The sequence below is a fragment of the Leptonychotes weddellii genome, chromosome 13, assembly GCF_054177405.1.
Source record: "Leptonychotes weddellii isolate Sample4059 chromosome 13, ASM5417740v2, whole genome shotgun sequence".
In the NCBI taxonomy this organism is placed as follows: domain Eukaryota; kingdom Metazoa; phylum Chordata; class Mammalia; order Carnivora; family Phocidae; genus Leptonychotes; species Leptonychotes weddellii.
In genome coordinates this window covers 15,532,553-15,548,911 of record NC_138381.1, presented here as the reverse complement: position 1 = coordinate 15,548,911, position 16,359 = coordinate 15,532,553, and the positions used below count along the sequence as shown (strand labels likewise).

At 46.9% G+C, this 16,359-nt stretch overlaps 1 long non-coding RNA gene across 2 annotated transcripts; it reads left to right on the top strand.

The window, feature by feature from the left end:
- The first annotated feature begins 1,518 nt into the window (after positions 1 to 1,518).
- On the top strand, positions 1,519 to 13,977 carry LOC115941446 (uncharacterized). 2 transcript variants are annotated; one of them, XR_004076201.2, is made up of 3 exons: positions 1,519 to 1,843; positions 4,730 to 5,322; positions 7,510 to 13,977. It is a non-coding gene; the product is annotated as an uncharacterized LOC115941446 (long non-coding RNA). The 2 variants fall into 2 exon arrangements; XR_014139574.1 differs by having other exon boundaries at positions 1,520 to 1,843; positions 9,695 to 13,977.
- Positions 13,978 to 16,359: the final 2,382 nt, after the last annotated feature.

The window sequence follows — 16,359 nt, the reverse complement described above, 5'->3', positions numbered from 1 at the left end:
TCTACATGGGAGGCTCTGGGGAATCCATTTCACTTTCAAGGAGGAAAACCAACCGTGATTCTGAAAAGAACGATGATTGTTGTAACCAGGAGAACAATTTGAAAACTACAAAGCAAGTTAACCACAGGCCGTGCCAGTCACACAAGCTTAGAAAAATCCTGCTGCCGCCACATCCGTGGAACAAAGCCGGAGCGCACAGGGCCCTGGCAATTTCCACAGGGCTCCAGAATGGTCTCTTTTCGGGATGAATATTTGGGCTTTTACCATAGGAATGTGTCGGCCTTTGGAAGGTCACAGCCAATCCCTCAGTCCTCTTGGGTAAGACTCCGGTCTTTTCTAGGGGTGATCTGCAGGGTGATCCCAGGTGGCCTGAGGCAACCAGGGGAGGGGGTTCCCACAGGGACTTAGGGAGCAGTAGCAGGACCAAATAGCAGGCAACTCTTTGGGCTCATTTTTTTTTTTCTAAAAATTTTATTTGTTTGACGGAGTGAGAGAGCACAAGCAGAGGGAGAAGCAGGTTCCCTACTGAGCAAGGAGCCCGATGCAGGACTCGATCCCAGGACCCTGGGACCATGACCTGAGCCGAAGGCAGACGCTTAACCGACTGAGCCACCCAGGCGCCCCGGGCTCATTTCTTGAGACCAGTTCTTAGAGGGGAAAAAAGAAAAAAAAAAAGGCCACAGCATACTTTGCTTTCCACTTGCACCTGAAAAGAAACCAAATCACTACAAGTAAGGGTAGGGCAAAATGACAACACCTGCTAGTTAGGGCCACCCAATGTCTCAGGTCACCATGCGCTCAGACTGGGGTAACCAGACCTCACTTCACATCGCATTTATTACTAGGGAGGGTGACAAGTAGCTTCCTTTCTAAGAAAGCAAAATGACGGAGTGGCCTGAGGAGGAAAAGAAATGATCAGAGACATTAAAAAAAATAGCAGTTATGTAAAGAAGTGTCGAATCACTAGATCGTACACCGGAAACTAATACGACACTGTATGTTAATTCTACTGGAATTAAAAAAACAAATTTTAAAAATAAAAACAATAATAGCAGCTAACAGACCACATTTAGGACCGACGGCAGTCCCCAATGGTTGTTGAGCTCTGTGTGGATCTGTCTTCCTACCAGTCTGTAAACTCCGTCAGTCTTGCTCACCTTTCCATTACAAGAGCTCAGCAGATAAGGAGGAGCTTAATAATTGTTGGCGTGAACAAATAGATTGGAACTGCATCAGAAATGATCAGTTCAAGAGGAGATTGAGACCGGCTTCCAAATATTGGTCAAGAGCTCCAAGTAGGATGAGTCAAGGATATATTTAATTTATTTAATGGCTTCCTATGACCCAGCGACGTCTCCGGGTCTTGAAATCTGAGGTGGGGACAATGTCATAAACTGCAGTCTTTCTGTAAGGAAAGAGTAAAAACACCCAGGTTTTGGGGGGGGATAAGGACGTGTTCAGGAGGTGCAGCTGCCTGCCTGCCTTCCCCCCCGCCGGCCCCCATTTCTGCCTGGGCTGCAGGCCGCCACCCGGCCCTGGAGGGGGAGGGGGGCGCCGCTGGGCTTCCCGGCCCGGCCCGGCTTAGTGTGCTTGACCAAAGGTGAGGATGACTTAGTGGGCTAAGGTCATGCCCTCCCAGCCTCCGAATCAATAATTTAATGTGACTTATCAGAGAGAGAAAGAACTGTTTACTTTAAAACCCTGGATCCCATAAAGGGAGAGCGGAAAGGCCTACACCCCCCAGAAGCTCAGGGCTCAGCCCGCACACACCGGGAGCCTGCACGGCGCGGGCCGCGGGCCAGGCGAGGGCCCAGGCCCGGAGGCGACCAGCGCGGACTGGAAGGTAAGCACCCCTCTCCCCGAGCCCCTTCCAGCTGCCCTGGGGGAATCAGGCCGTTCTTGGGGGTAGCCACGACTCTGAGAAACAGGGGCGCGCTGCGCCCAGGTGCTTCCAGAAAGCCCGCCCAGCACCTGAGCGACGTGAAGTGTTAAGCACAGCCTATTTGAATTTGTCGGCCATGATTGCTCTGTTTCTTCAGCAAGCCTGGGAAAACCGGAGACCTTCCTGGAGGCTCCTCTCAGCCCAGCGGAGGAGAGGAGCGAGGGAGGATTGAGGGCCAAGAGACGCCCTGACTTTTATCGGTGCCCTTGGAGTGGCCTTCCTGTCCAAGGATGGTCTGACTGAACAGTAGCCCCGAGGCCTTCACACAAGATCCCATCAGCAGGATAATTGGCATTAGGGGGCTGGTTTGGCCAGGAATCCTTCCCCTTCCCCATGCTCTGGGGCAAGCACCCCGCAAGGCTCCCTGTGTTCCCCTCTGATACTTCTGAAAAGCCAGCCTCAGGGTTGTTCCTTTGTCTGAAGCCTCGTTCCCTTGACAACCCTGAAAACAGACACCTGCGCAGGAATAAAACCGGTTCTCAGGAATCCCCAAACCTCAACAATTCTCTTTGAAAAGAGTCTGTTGAGACCCCAACCTGCCTGAGAACTTTCCCAATCATCCTCCCACCCCCACTTTCACCCCTGGTTGGGGATAAGCGTGGCCAATAATTGCAGGCATAAGGAGCTTTCCAGATTTTCCCTTGTAGATGGATTTCAGTGAAAAAAAAAAGATATGTGCCTTTGCTCCTTGTTGACAAGAACATTCTATTTTAAAATTTCCATGTACTTTCAAAATGACAAGTCTCAGGCATATGATACCGACTTCCTTTGCCTTCCTCTAGACTAGAACAGCCTTAAAGAATCAAATTGATGTCTCTAAAACATCTGTTTGAAATGACAGTAAATGTGGATTTGGAATTAAGAAAAAGCATCTCCATTTATCTTTTGCTTTTTAAGAAATCTTTTTTTTTTTTTTTTTAGGCTAATGGGTTAGATTTGCAGAAAAGTGACACTTCACAGATCCTGGCAGCACTTAGTCCTCAGGGTTGGCCCTAGAACATTCTCAGCGCCTGGGAAACAAAATCTGAAAGCAAAGACAAGCCGCTCATGCCCAGATCTGACGTGAGAAAGAATAGGGAGTCTTGTGATATTCCCGGTACTTTGGAATCTAAGATCAAGGAGCTGTGAGGCACACAGAATACTTAACAGGCTGATGAATTTACTAGAAGGTTAGGCTTGCAAAGGTTTCCTCCTTAGTGAACTCTCACTCCCCATTTATGGAAAGAAACCCAGGACATAAAAAAAGGAGCAAACCCAGGCTAGCCTGTTTTTCGTACCCACAGGCTCAGTGGGAAAACAACATTCTGAATTGACCACAGCAACTAGAAATATCTACAGATTCGGTCCAGGCTGGGACAGTGAGGGAAGGGAGATGGGGACACTGCACAGAAATTGAGTTTTGATAGCCAGGCGTTTAGGTATGCGTAGCAGTTGACCTCTTTTAGGAAGTAAGGCAGAGGATCCTTAGAAAAGGCAAGGTCTTTTCTGAGCTGTGGGAAACGGTGCGGGCATCTGCTCACATTACCCTGAATAACACGCAGTGTCTTTGCCTGATGCGTTACTTTTTTCACAGGAAGTAACAGGTATAATTATTTCTCAACCAGCTTATAAACATTCTGTTCTTTATTAACGGGTACTATTTAAGTGCACTTGTTAAATTGGAAAGTACTAGAACAAAAGATTTTTTTTAAGCTGTAGAATGCGAAATGACTGTGAAATTAAAAAAAATATATATCCAAGGAGATCCTGGCATTAACCACTTCTAATTTTTTTTTAATTAGTGACATATTACTGGTTGGCATTTGAAGAAACCGAAAACATTCCACTTGCTCGTGTAAACTGCTTTGCCAGTTGACGGTTTACCCACTCCTACAGAAACAAAGAAGCATTGAAAGATGAGGGCTGATATAACTACGTTTAAAAAATTGTTCGCAAGGCTGAGAGCATAATAGGCAGTCAATAAATATGTGTTTATTGATGGATGCAGTAAGACCATAAAATTGTTGCTCTGCATAATAAAGTATTTCACTAATAATTTGCTAAGAAATTAGCCTTAGGCTCCTCTGTCTGCACAGCACTCACATTGCAAGCTTGTCGACAAAGCAGCATAAGCTCTAACCTCCAAATTTCAGAAGAGTGTTTTGCAAGAAGGAATTTTTGGGATCCACCAAAAAAAAAAAAAAAAAGAAAAGAAATTGTTTAAAAAATTGTTTAAATTCTAATTATTTTTCTCATTACAAAAGTACTACATTAATTGCAAAAATTAACAAATGCAGAGAAGCAAAAGGAGGAAAAAACCCCAAACTGTAATTCCACCACTCAAAGATAACAAGGTTAACATTTGATGTTTTTGCCCTGGGTGTATATGCATTCGTCACAGAAAAGAGCTCATACTGCGTATGCTGTTCTGTAAACTACTTCTTCATTCAGTCACATACCTCGAATCTCTTTCCAAGTCAACAACCATTTTTCTACAATGTCACCTTAAATGACTAGGTTATATTATAAATATATTACCCTTTTCCTATCATTTCGGTTGTTTGCAATTTTTGCTATTATAAACAGGGGCTCCGTGGACAACCTTATAGGTAAATCTGTATACAAATTGGTAGAAAACAAAAATCTTTTCTAAAATTCAACAGATTTTTGCTTGAGATAAATTTCTTGGACCAAAGAAATAGAGGTGGTGATAAATAAAAACAGGAGTTTTGTAAGCTTTACCTGAAACACATTAACGTTCTCTCTCCTTCCCTCTTTACTCTTCCTTCCCTTTTCTGTCTTTTGCAGATTATTAAGATGCCTCAAGCATACAGAGCCCACCTGGAGAAGTGCAGGCATGCTCAGACCCTGCTGTCACGTCCTGAGAGGTGAAATGGGCCCAAGCTCTTGCCCGATGGACGGCTCTCCAAGCATGTCCTACCGGGACCCTTCTAACCAGTGAATTGTTCACCTCCCAGTGATTCTTCCCGACTGAGGCCAAGAGATTTCTGGAGCCTCTTGTCATGGTCAGCAACATCCCATGAGTGACCAGGAAGTGGGGGTTTCTGTTCTAAGTCCCTCAGGCAAAGACAAAGCAGATGAACCTGGCTCTGGGGAAGAAGCATAAGAGTGTGTCCACCATGGCTGTGCCCAGAGTGCCGAGGGTTGGTGTGACTGGGGCCAGCTGCAATTCTAGAATTTGTATTTGGTGTGAGTCACGCCAAAACCACCCAGGTGAAGAGCTCCCCCTGAAGACAGCGGGTCTACCAGTGGGCCAAGTGGCACGTTCCCACTGCCGTGCAAATGACCACACCCTGTCAGGACAAGTGAGGGTCACAGACTGGAACCAAAGGAAGTCAGGCGCTTCATAGGAGGATAAGCAAATCAACCCAGGCAAGAAGGTAAGGGGAAAAAAGAGGCAGGGTTCCACACCCCATCCCATGGAGACTGAGATGGTGTGCTAATAACTGCACATTCTAGGTCGAAGAGGGTGATTTCCTGGTCTGCATGTGAATAAGAGCCATTTTTACTGAAAAATGCAGAAGGGTGCATATTCAGTTGTTAAGAATGAGCCAATTCTATGGCCAAAGCAAGGCTCTGGTCAAAAGTTAACAACTCAGTTATCCTGGGAAAAAACAAACTGGCCTCCAACCTTTGCCTTTCCTAGCATTTGGGGGAAAATAAAGGATTAGGTAAAATGATTTATTTCCTCTCATACTCCATGGTGCGCAGGAGTTTGTGTATCAGTTAGAAATCATTTTTAACAGGAAAGCCAGGAAAACAGAAGGGATTTATTCATAGGAGGCTCCCTTTTTCTAGAAAATAAGTATTGTAAACAAAAAATTCAACCGTTCCCCTCTCTCCCTGCCCTCCTTTCCTTATCTCCCCTCATCTCCCACCCTCTACTTTGGTGGAAAATGACCAAGGTGAGTAAGAGTTAAAATCTGAGCACCATCGGATGCCTTGGTATGCAATAGATGTTCCAGAGAGTAAATTACAGCACATCCAAATGCTATATCCCCATGCAAAATCATTTTAATTTTCTTAGACTGCAGAACTTACTATATTTATCGACAGTGGATTGGGATAGATGGGAAGGTAAGAGTTGAGGAGGGCCCATGAATCTGGTCATATCACTACAGTTTATAATACAGCCTTTCACTGAGTCTTTGTTTTCTAAAATCAATTCCCTCTAAGGATTCTTTCTCTCTTAACCCTCTTAGAAAATCGATGCAAACAGATTTGCCATCTGTTTCCATAGGAAGTTTCATTCCCGTCAGTGGGAGGCCTTCCGTGGGGTGGTAACAGTGGACACAAGGCAATGGGTCGCTTTGTTAGCTCAACTGTTCCAGACACAGAAGCCTGACGTTTTTCTCTCTTTCCGTTCCTCAAGATGCTCCCCGCACTCGTGATCCCTCTTTTCTCTGCTCAGGTCACTATGTGGAGCTGCCAAGGTTCCCTGATGGTGACCAGCGGCAATGGTGGAGTGTGGAGGTGAAGTTACAGACTTTCCTTAGCAGAGCTGTGGAGTGTGACAATGGTGTTTGTGTCCAAACTATCAAACGCCATTATCACACTAAATAGCTACTGTTAGGCAATCCTTCCGCTCAATAAATGCCTTGGCATCTGTGTGGTTTGGGCAAGAATGTTCCTCTTACAGCAGTGTTCCCGACCCTGTGTAATTACTGAATAAATGCAGGCCCGTTGGTGCTCATAACCAACGTGTCATCCGAACTTGGCCTCTCACACACTGTTGTTAAATACTTTAGCTGGTGATGAATTTTCTTGTTTTCCCGAGTCAATAAAAAATATGGCCATGTCCCCCAGAGCACAAGGCCAGGCATGCGGCAATTGCTCAACCCAGGTTTGTGGAGTTGAAATGAATAGATAGGTAAGGGTTAGATCCGGAAGACAAAAAGTGGGTTGAATCCAGGTTGTACAAACCACAGGCTTATAGGAACAGAATTAACGTACGTGGGTCCTCACTTCCCATCATAAGAAAACAACCTTCTAGTAAACTTACACATGGCTTAACCGACCTTTCAGGAAGACTAGAACATGTTTGATTTCTACTGATGCTAACCAATTACGAGGCTGATTTCTGAATTTGTATGCTAAGTCCTTTTCCTTATGTTTCAATGAATGATCATCAGGAAATGTTATATGAACTGCGTGTGAGTTGCCATAGCAAATCTGAACATTTTAAACCCAAGCAGCTTCCGGGACAATTAGACCAGCTGGGTGTTCTCGTTTGAAATACATTTTTTCTCTGAGAGGCGTTTAAAGTAAGGAGTAGGTTCTGTTTGTGCTGAGCTGAAGCTTCTTTTCCGTGACTTGGCTGCATGAACTAGTATCTGTTTAATCAAATTGAAAGGTTTGGAGCAACCCTCAGAAATAAGTTCATTCAATCGTTCAGCCGTTCATTTATCAAACAAATCTGTATTGAGAGGCTACCATGTGTCCGGCTCAGCCCTAGGCACTGGGGATGCTTTTAAATTAAATGCGTCTGACGTCACTTCTGGAAAAGGGTATTCCCTGGCTCACATTCTGTCTGGGACCATTCTGATTGTTCCAATTTTATTTATTAGGGAACTAAAGGAGCCGAACTTTGCAAAATAACTCCAAGTCCCTGGCTGAAAAGCACTATGTGAGTGCAGTCCACACATCTATTATACACTGTAAAGGCTCCAAGGTCCAGAGAAGCTTCTGTCCCAAGAGGAAGTCCATTCCTGTCCACTCTGCATCTCCTTCCATCTTCCACTTCTTTCCTCCTGGCATTGTTCGCTGTCAAGAGGAGAACCAGCTCCCCTGAAATAATTAATACACTGACGTCCTTCGGTGTGTGTTTCTGGAGAGAGAGCTCTAACTGAAGCAGCAGGGATAGAGGGCTCCGTGGTGTGCAATGCACACTATTCGTCCAATCCGTGCAATGCAGAGCAAAGATGACAGGTTTGGGGGTCCTTCCACGGATGACAAAGGGAGACTGGGAATGGTCCTGGAGTTGTCTAGAAATGCAAGCACAGCTCACCACGGTCTCCTCAAGCTGAAGGTCTGTCCTTCACCTGTGGCCTTCCTTGGCCTGGTTATTCCTCAGAACCTCCTGCTTCGCAGCTGAGGCTGTGGAGAAGTTGGCTCCCTGCCTACTTTGTCAAGGGACTCTGAGGGAGAGCCTGGAGACTGAAAGATGACTCGTATGACAGTCTTTCCTTGTGAGTGTTCATAATGCAGAGAAAGTCGAACACAGCGAAACCCCGTAATCATGAAGGGGAAGGGAAGGGACATCTCAGCGGTAGTGTTGGGGTTAGGAAGGGGATGGCCAAACTGTCCACAGTGACCCAGCCAACTGACGTGGCGCTCACTGACTCAGAGCCTCAGGCTGCACACCGTGCCCAGGCTCAGGCACAGGCCCGAGATGGCCTCAGGCATTCCTCTTCCTCATTCCTACTTGCCCCGAGATTTTGTTCAGATGGAATCAGGCAGGAAGCAAAAGGAAGGACATTCTACATCTTTCCTACGAGGTTGGCTCACGAAAGGGCTTATTAGGGTTCCTTCCTGGGTTAGTTCTGCATCTGGGGTTGGGGATCCGTTCTTTCTAGAGATCTCTAAGGAACACACAGAAGGCAAACCTCTCACTCGCCATTTTAGAGCCGTGTCTCCTATAACCCCGCTGCTCCGCATCTCTGATTATGGCATCCTTCTCCAGCTCTGCTTCCATCTCTCCTACTGCCCCTGGCACGATTCCTGCCAGTGTTCTCTAATAAAGCATTCCTGGGGACACCTGCGGACTCCGGATGTAGTCTGTAAGATGAACAGTCCACTTGGAAGTGCAGTGAAGAGCACACTCGAGCCGAGAGGCAGCAGAGCCCCCCCGGCGGCCGCGACGACATGTTTTCCTCCCCAGGACACAGGCCTTACTTTGCTTTGCGAGCCAGGCCTGCGAGGCCCTAGGCATCCTTTCATCCTAGTACGATGTGTACCTCGAACGTGACAACTGCCACTTAGGGCCCGTCCAACGTCCCAGCCATCCCCAGAGGAGGTTTTGTGACAGCGTAACAGTTGACCAGAGGCAGATGGCTATTCTGCACATTTTTCCTGAACTCTTCTTAAATCTGTATTTTCCACTGGGTATGTTTTTTGAATCAGAAGCTACTAGAATGTTAGAACTGTGCACCAGTGTAGGCTTTATTCCAGTGCAGAAATTGAAGCCCAGAAAGGCTAAGGGACTTGCCCAAGGCTGTTCAGCTGGCCTGTGGCCAAGCTGGACCCAGGTTTTGCGCCTTCATCCCTATGTCCTGAGGTTACGGCCTGCCAAGTGTAGGCACAGAGGTCAAGCAGCACTTGCTGAATGAGGGACCTGGCTGCCATGTCAAAGTCCCCTTTTTCTTTTATTCCTAGGAAAACTGTCTCCTTCAGGTTTCAAAGGAACACTCCTGAATGCGATGTTCTGGAATTTGGTGGATGGGTCCATGTGGATGCTCCCCCTTCCCTGCATCAGGCGCTGTTCCCTGGAAACACATGGGTTGTCTGGTTGCTTTGTGCCTGGTACTGTACTGAGCTCTGGGGACGCAAGACGGAAGCTAGGTCCCTTCTCTGAGTTGCTCTTAATCCAGGAGTTGGACAGAGGTCTAAACAAAGACACTTAGGCCTCAGGGTCCTAAATGCCACCACAGTGCCATCAACAGGGTATTCGAAGGCTTTCATTATGGCCTTCATTTCTTTCCAGATGACGAAACACTGAATCTTTGACATTATCATCTTTTTTGTTACTATCAGGGAAAATAATCGCTCGTCTTTATTCTGAAGATTCGACTGCCGACAGGCTAGAGGTCGAGGGCATTTCGTTGCAATCGGTGGCGGTGCTGTGCCTGAAGATCTTGCTGCTTTTCCTTTGCCACCTGGCAGCGTAATGAGCTGTGTAGGATGAGCCGAGGGGCCTTAGAAGGGTTAGGGGATGGACTAGAACACTTTTCCGTTATGTGTGCGAAGAATCTGCATTTCTCAGAGGAGCTGGGGAAGATGCGAGCTGGTTGTCTTTCATGACGCAGTCTGTGTTCATGCTCACACCAGTGGGCCATTATTCTTCTCCTGCTGCCTCCTTCCCTATGACAGGAAGCCTCGTCGCAGGCCACCATGGAATGCCTCACTGCCTCTCAGCTGCCCCTCCCTTGGGACAGGTTCGAGGAAGCTCTGGGTACAAACCCATGCACGCAACATGCACCGTTTCTTCTATCTGAAATTCAAGTTTCCTTCCAAGCTTTCTGAAGGAAAAGGAGAGGTTCCATAACACATCCAGGTTTACAAAAAAAGTAGATGGCCTCTGCAGATTCCCAAGGGCTTGGTCACAAGATAGCCTGCTTTAGACAGCCGGGTCACCCTATGTGTTCTGAAAAAAAGACTGATGTAACACAAATTTATTGTGTACTTAGAATACTTAAACACTGCATGGGATGCAAAGATGAGTAAGACATTCACGCCCTCAGTCATTCATTCAACGAACATCCAGCCAAGTGTTCCTCCTATGTGTCAGGCATTAAGCTAGTCACCAAGAATTTAACAGTAAGATGCTTCCTCCAGCGTCTAGTGTTGGCGACCTAGTGAGGACACAGCCAGGCAAATGAGTCATAGCAGTGCTGAGCCTCAGAGTCTTTGAAGTAGATATGGGGTGTCATGGGGACCTTTAAGAAGGAAGTACCCTCTGTGGCAGGTGAGAAAAGCACGCGCGAGGAGACCCACTCTCCGGGGCAGAAGCACTCTGGTGCTCCAGATGGCTGTCCAGTTAAAGAGAAATTCGTGACCTTGGCAAGTGCAGGATAGGAGTGTTCACCATGTCAAGTTTCCACCTTGAGCTACCTTCAAGTTTCCAAATCATTCCCCAGGAAGCTCTTCCAGAGAGCAATTGAACTATGAACCTGGAAGTCATTTGGTGGGGATTTTCCTTCTCAGAAAGGCAGCCAAACATCCACAGAAAAAGATCACCTTTTAAATGAAAGAAGCACGTTGTACTATTTGGCAAGTGACTGGGGCACGTGCACATGTGTGTATGTATGTTTGTGGGACACATGTTTGTGAAGAGTTTCAATTTCTCCAAGGAGCTCGGTAAAATGCCTTTAAAGTCTCATTCAACTAGGATTGTTTTTTTTTTTTTAATTTTTTTTTTTAAGATTTTATTTATTTGCGAGAGAGAGAATGAGAGACAGAGAGCATGAGAGGGAGGAGGGTCAGAGGGAGAAGCAGACTCCCCGCTGAGCAGGGAGCCCGACGTGGGACTCGATCCCGGGACTCCGGGATCATGACCTGAGCCGAAGGCAGTCGCTTAACCAACTGAGCCACCCAGGCGCCCCAACTGGGATTGTATTTTATTTTCCTTGAATTTTTGAATCAGGGAAAAGGCAGGGCTCTGATCTCCAACTTGGGCTGAAATGAACGTCCTCCTGTTGGCCGCCCCTTTGAGCCTGGGACCCCGCGCTACTGGGGATACTGCCCCCTCATGGTAGGATGTGCCTCTGCACGTTGTAACAGCAGCGGTCCCAAAGGATTTCAAGTTTGCTAGCTCAGTATTCCAAACTGATTGCTTTCAGAGCTTCCCTGGCAGCACAGTTCGGCTTTAATTTTGATAAAGTAAGTTTTCAAAGGCTTGAAGGGGAGGGAGAGAGCAGCAGAAGACATTGTTCTATCCAGCGTCTGTTGACCTGGACAGACAAGGCAATACACCAGACAAGAACTAATCTTGTTCTACCTAGAGAATAAGTCCCATCCTTTTCACTTTTCTGGCACATTTAACCCAGACAAGAGCTAATTAAAGCCCTTCCCATTTCTTTTTTTTTTTTTTTTAAGATTTTATTTATTTATTTGACAGAGAGAGACACAGCGAGAGAGGGAACACAAGCAGGGGGAGTGGGAGAGGGAGAAGCAGGCTTTCCGCTGAGCAGGGAGCCCGATGCGGGGCTCGATCCCAGGACCCTGGGATCATGACCTAAGCCAAAGGCAGACACTCAACGACTGAGCTACCCAGGCACCCCAAAGCCCTTCCCATTTCTTAAGGCTACCTGTCTTCTGTGCAGCACGTCTTGTCTTGCTTTTCCACTTGACTTCCTACTGCCTCTGGATACAAAGAAGTCAGAGATGATCTCCCACTATTTGGACGAGCTAGGTGCTGTGTTTACAGTCTCTTGCACTGAGCACTAACACCCTATGCCTGAGATTTTCCTAGTCTCTCCTATATCTCTGCGTGAGCTTGGGCTATCGCAGTCGGATCTTTGGCTCAGCAATTAGGGCAACCGATATGCTGGGTTGGGTAAAACATGGCCAGGGCTGCTCCATGCGAACCAAAGGAGGTAGCCACAAATAACCATCCCAAAATGTAGGTAGTGTGTTAGGAAATTTTGATGGCAAGAAGCAGTTTTTCTTAGATCATCTCAAGTAAGTCATCCTTACAGCAATGTTTTCTTCATCTGCTATGTACAAGGCACTGAGCTGGGGAAAGGTGTTTGGAAAGGGACACAAGGCAGTAAAGGGACAGGAATCACACAGAAGCTCCTGATCACCAGGTAAGGCCCCGTGGAAAGTGGCAGATAGTCAGGATTCATGAGTGCTCCTGAGACTGGGGTATCTGGTCACCCCCAAGGCTATAGACATAAGTTAAGCCTCTACTATGATGGTGATTCATTTGTTCCCTTTTTCTGCTCTTGCTGCTGTCATATCTGTGTCCATCCTCACAGCTTCTGACTACCTATAACTGTTTTCTCATGTCTCCTGCTAACTCTGGGGTCTCAGTGGCTCCCGCTACTTACTGGCCTCCACCTGCCTGCCACATTTGGGTGTCTTCTCAGTTTCTTCACGTGCTACCACGTAACTTATCTTTCCCTGTCTCTCCAGTTTGGATCCCGGAGCCTCAGAACTGATTGTCTCATTTAAGCTGTGTGTTCCCGCTGAGGCGGAGCTTTCAGTCCAAGCCATGACACAGGCTGCTGGTCAACCTTTGGGGCAGGAAAGTCTCATACAACCGGGGTATGTATGAGAAAGCCAAACGCAGGAATTAGCACGGAGACTCACTTGGAGCAGGGGCTGTCCATTCTCCAGATGAAAAGGCAGGGGAAGACTTCTCAGGGAAGAGAGCTGGCATGTGTTTAAGCCCAAGTGAGACAGAGTTTGGAAGAGCCAAAAACTTTAAGCTGACCAGTGTGGTAGGAGTGTGATGAGCAAGCAAAAGATGAGGCTGGAGAGGCAGGTGGGGGCTGGCATCCCTGGCAGCAGGATGGAGGAGGGACCTATGAGGAGGGCAGGCATGATGGCCATCATTATTTTATCATCATGAGTTTTGCTGGTGGGTCATCAAGACCAGGGGTTGACAACCTATAGCCTGTGGGCCAAATTCAGACGACTAGCCTGCCTTTTTTTTTTTTTTTTAAGATTTTATTTATTTCAGAGAGTTTTTAAGATTTTATTTATTTCAGAGGGAGAGAGCACGAGCAGGGAGGAGGGGCAGAAGGAGAGGGAGAGGGAGAAGCAGACTCCCCGCTGAGCAAGGAGCCCGATGCAGGGCTCCATCCCAGGACCCTGAGATCATGACCTGAGCCGAAGGCAGGCGCTTAACCGGCTGAGCCACCCAGGTGCCCCTGACTGCCTGTTTTTATATGAACTAAGCATGGTTTTTATATTTTTAAATTATTGGGAAAAAAAAGTCAAAAGAAAAATATTATTTCATGATATGTGCCATTTATATGCAATTCAAATTTCAGTACATAAATAAAGTTTTATTGGAACCTACAACCATTCCCATTTGCCCAAACTATCCCAGTTTGGCACTGAATGTCTTAGATCCCTGAAAACCCCTCAGTTCCAGGCAAATTGGGATGGTTTGTCAGCTGGAACGTAGCCAGGCTCACTCATTTTCATATTGTCTATGGTTGCTTTCATGCTCCAGCGACAAAGTTGAGTAGTTATGATAGAGGCCATATGGCTCCAAAAGCCTAGAATATTTACTATCTGGCCATTTATAGAAAAAGTTTGCTGACCTTTGATCAAGACCAATGAAAAGTAGATAACTTACCTGATAAGACAAGGGAATAAAACTGATTGTTACTTTAATGAGAGTGTTAACTATGCCTATTTATTTTCTCCATCAGAAGCTGATTCCTTTCTAAAACCTAAATTAGATTATGTCACTCTCCTGCTCAAGGTCCTTCAGTGGCTTCCCATCCCACTGGGAATTAAATCCAAGGATCCCATACATCCCTCTCAGACAGACCTCATCTCTTTCCTTCTCTTCGTCTTGCTTGCTCCACACCATTCCCGCCCCCTTGCTGTTCCTCAAACGTGCCCAGTATAATCCTGCCTCAGGACCTTTGTACTTACTGCTGCCTCTCTCCAGACCCTGTCTCCCAGATCTATGCACACCTCGCTCCTTCGCCTCATTCTTGTTTCAGTTCAAAGTTGCCTTTTCAGTGAAGCCTTTTCCCCCAGCATAGCACTCTTCACCTCCTGACATTACTTATTTATGTTCTGTGTCTATATACTAGAAGGTCAGGCACATGGGGACAGGGACCTTGTGGCACCCTTGCTCACAGAACAGTGATGGTGGGTTTGTGATGAATATTTGTTGGATAAATAAGTGGTTGGTGGAGTTAAGAATCTTATGCATGTCTCCAGGGCCATGTCCCCACTCATTGGGCCATATTACTACTAATCAGTATTTTATTTTAGCCAATATTGGTCCTGTTACAATTATGTAGCTGCCTGTCTCTGGCATCCAGTGGCCTCTTTTCCTGCCCAACACCTTGTATTTAATCATCTGAACATCTGCTCTGTGGCTATCTCGTGCCAGATTCAAACCTGAGATGCTTCCATTTCTCTTGTCCTGAGGATGGATGCGATAATCCTGGGCCCAGGGGTGGAATCAGGGTGATTCTTCAACCCCTGAAGCCGACAATGACATTTTATGCATAGATGCACTTTTCTAGGATGAGGGTCCAGAGCTGTTATCCAATCGTCAAGAGGGTCCTCAACCCTCAGAAAGCTGAAGAGCTGTGATTTTAAGCGACAGTAGTCCATTTGCTTAAATGTGTGCCAAGCTCTCTAGTCTGTTACCGGCCCTCCTGGGGGGTGCCCTCCACTCTCCAGTGTCCTGTGTTCTTGGCGCTCAAGCTGGTTTCGCTGGGATGCTGTCTGCCTCTGGAAGGTTCCTCCCTTCTGCCACCTTCTGAAACATGGTGAACCCCTCACCAGGCTCCTGTGCAGCTCGCAGGCCCCCCAGTGGCTGCTCGGCAGCAGCTGTTTGCGTTAGGGGCCACAGAAAGTGCTGGACCGAGCCTCCCGCATGGCCTCAAACAGCAAAACTCTCCGGGAAGGGCCCCTGACAGGTCCTGGCAGAATGACTTTAGATGCACTTCTCGGAGCATGAGGCCTCATTTACATCTTCTGTCAAGTATCTGTGCCGTGGGATCAGTTTCCTGCCAAGGCTCCCTGCTCCTTTCCCAGAGGAATCAGGAGCCCAGCCGCAGGGCTCCTGACGGGGAGGCACGACGAGAGAGCAAAGCAAACCAGAGAGCCCTTGGGGCCTGGTGGGGTGGCAGAACCAGAAAAGGTCACAAAAGGAAGAAGCTTAGGGACAAAAGAAACCACACCTCAGCTGTGAACCCTGACCTGTGGCATCAGCATCACCTGGGAACTTGCTAGAAATGCAAATTCGCTGGCCCACTCCAGACCCCTTAAAGCAGAATTTCTGGGGGCAGGACCAGCAGCCTGTGTTTTAACAAATCCTCCAGGTGATTGGGATGAATCCCTGAGCTCGGGCCGGGCCGCTGTGGGGCTTATTAGTGTTTAATGAGAGAGCAATGGAGGAAATCAATCAACCAATTATTCTTGCCTTGAGAAAGAGAACAGCACAATGTTCTCAGCCTGAGCTGCACATCAGAACCACCCTGACGGTTTTAAAAACCCCATTGCTCATGCCATGCCAGAACAATTACTCAGGAGTCTCTGAGGGGGACCCAGCCACAGACGTTTTTAAATCATACTAAGTGACTCGAATATGCTGCCAAAAGTGAGCGTTGTTATTGTAAGAGAAGGTATCAACAAGATCCTCTACTTTGAATGACTTTGAGAATTTATTTTTAAACAGGAACAACTTACATAAAAGTATGTATCAAATAACAAGTGATTTAGAAAAACTGGAACTTTATTTTTCTCTCCTTTAATAAAAAAAAGTCAGGAAGCAAAGAGCCTAGGACTGGGGCAGTGGCTCTACAATGTCTTCAGCAATTTGGGTCCTCTATCCTAGATGGCCACTCTATCCTGTCCTCATGGTCACAGTATGATTGCCAAAGCTCCAGCTATCAACTTCATGCTCCAGGAAGGAAAACTTAAAGGCTGAAGGACAAAAAGGGTAGTTGCTTGCTAGCTCAATCCCCTTATTATTTATTTTATTTTATTTTTAATTT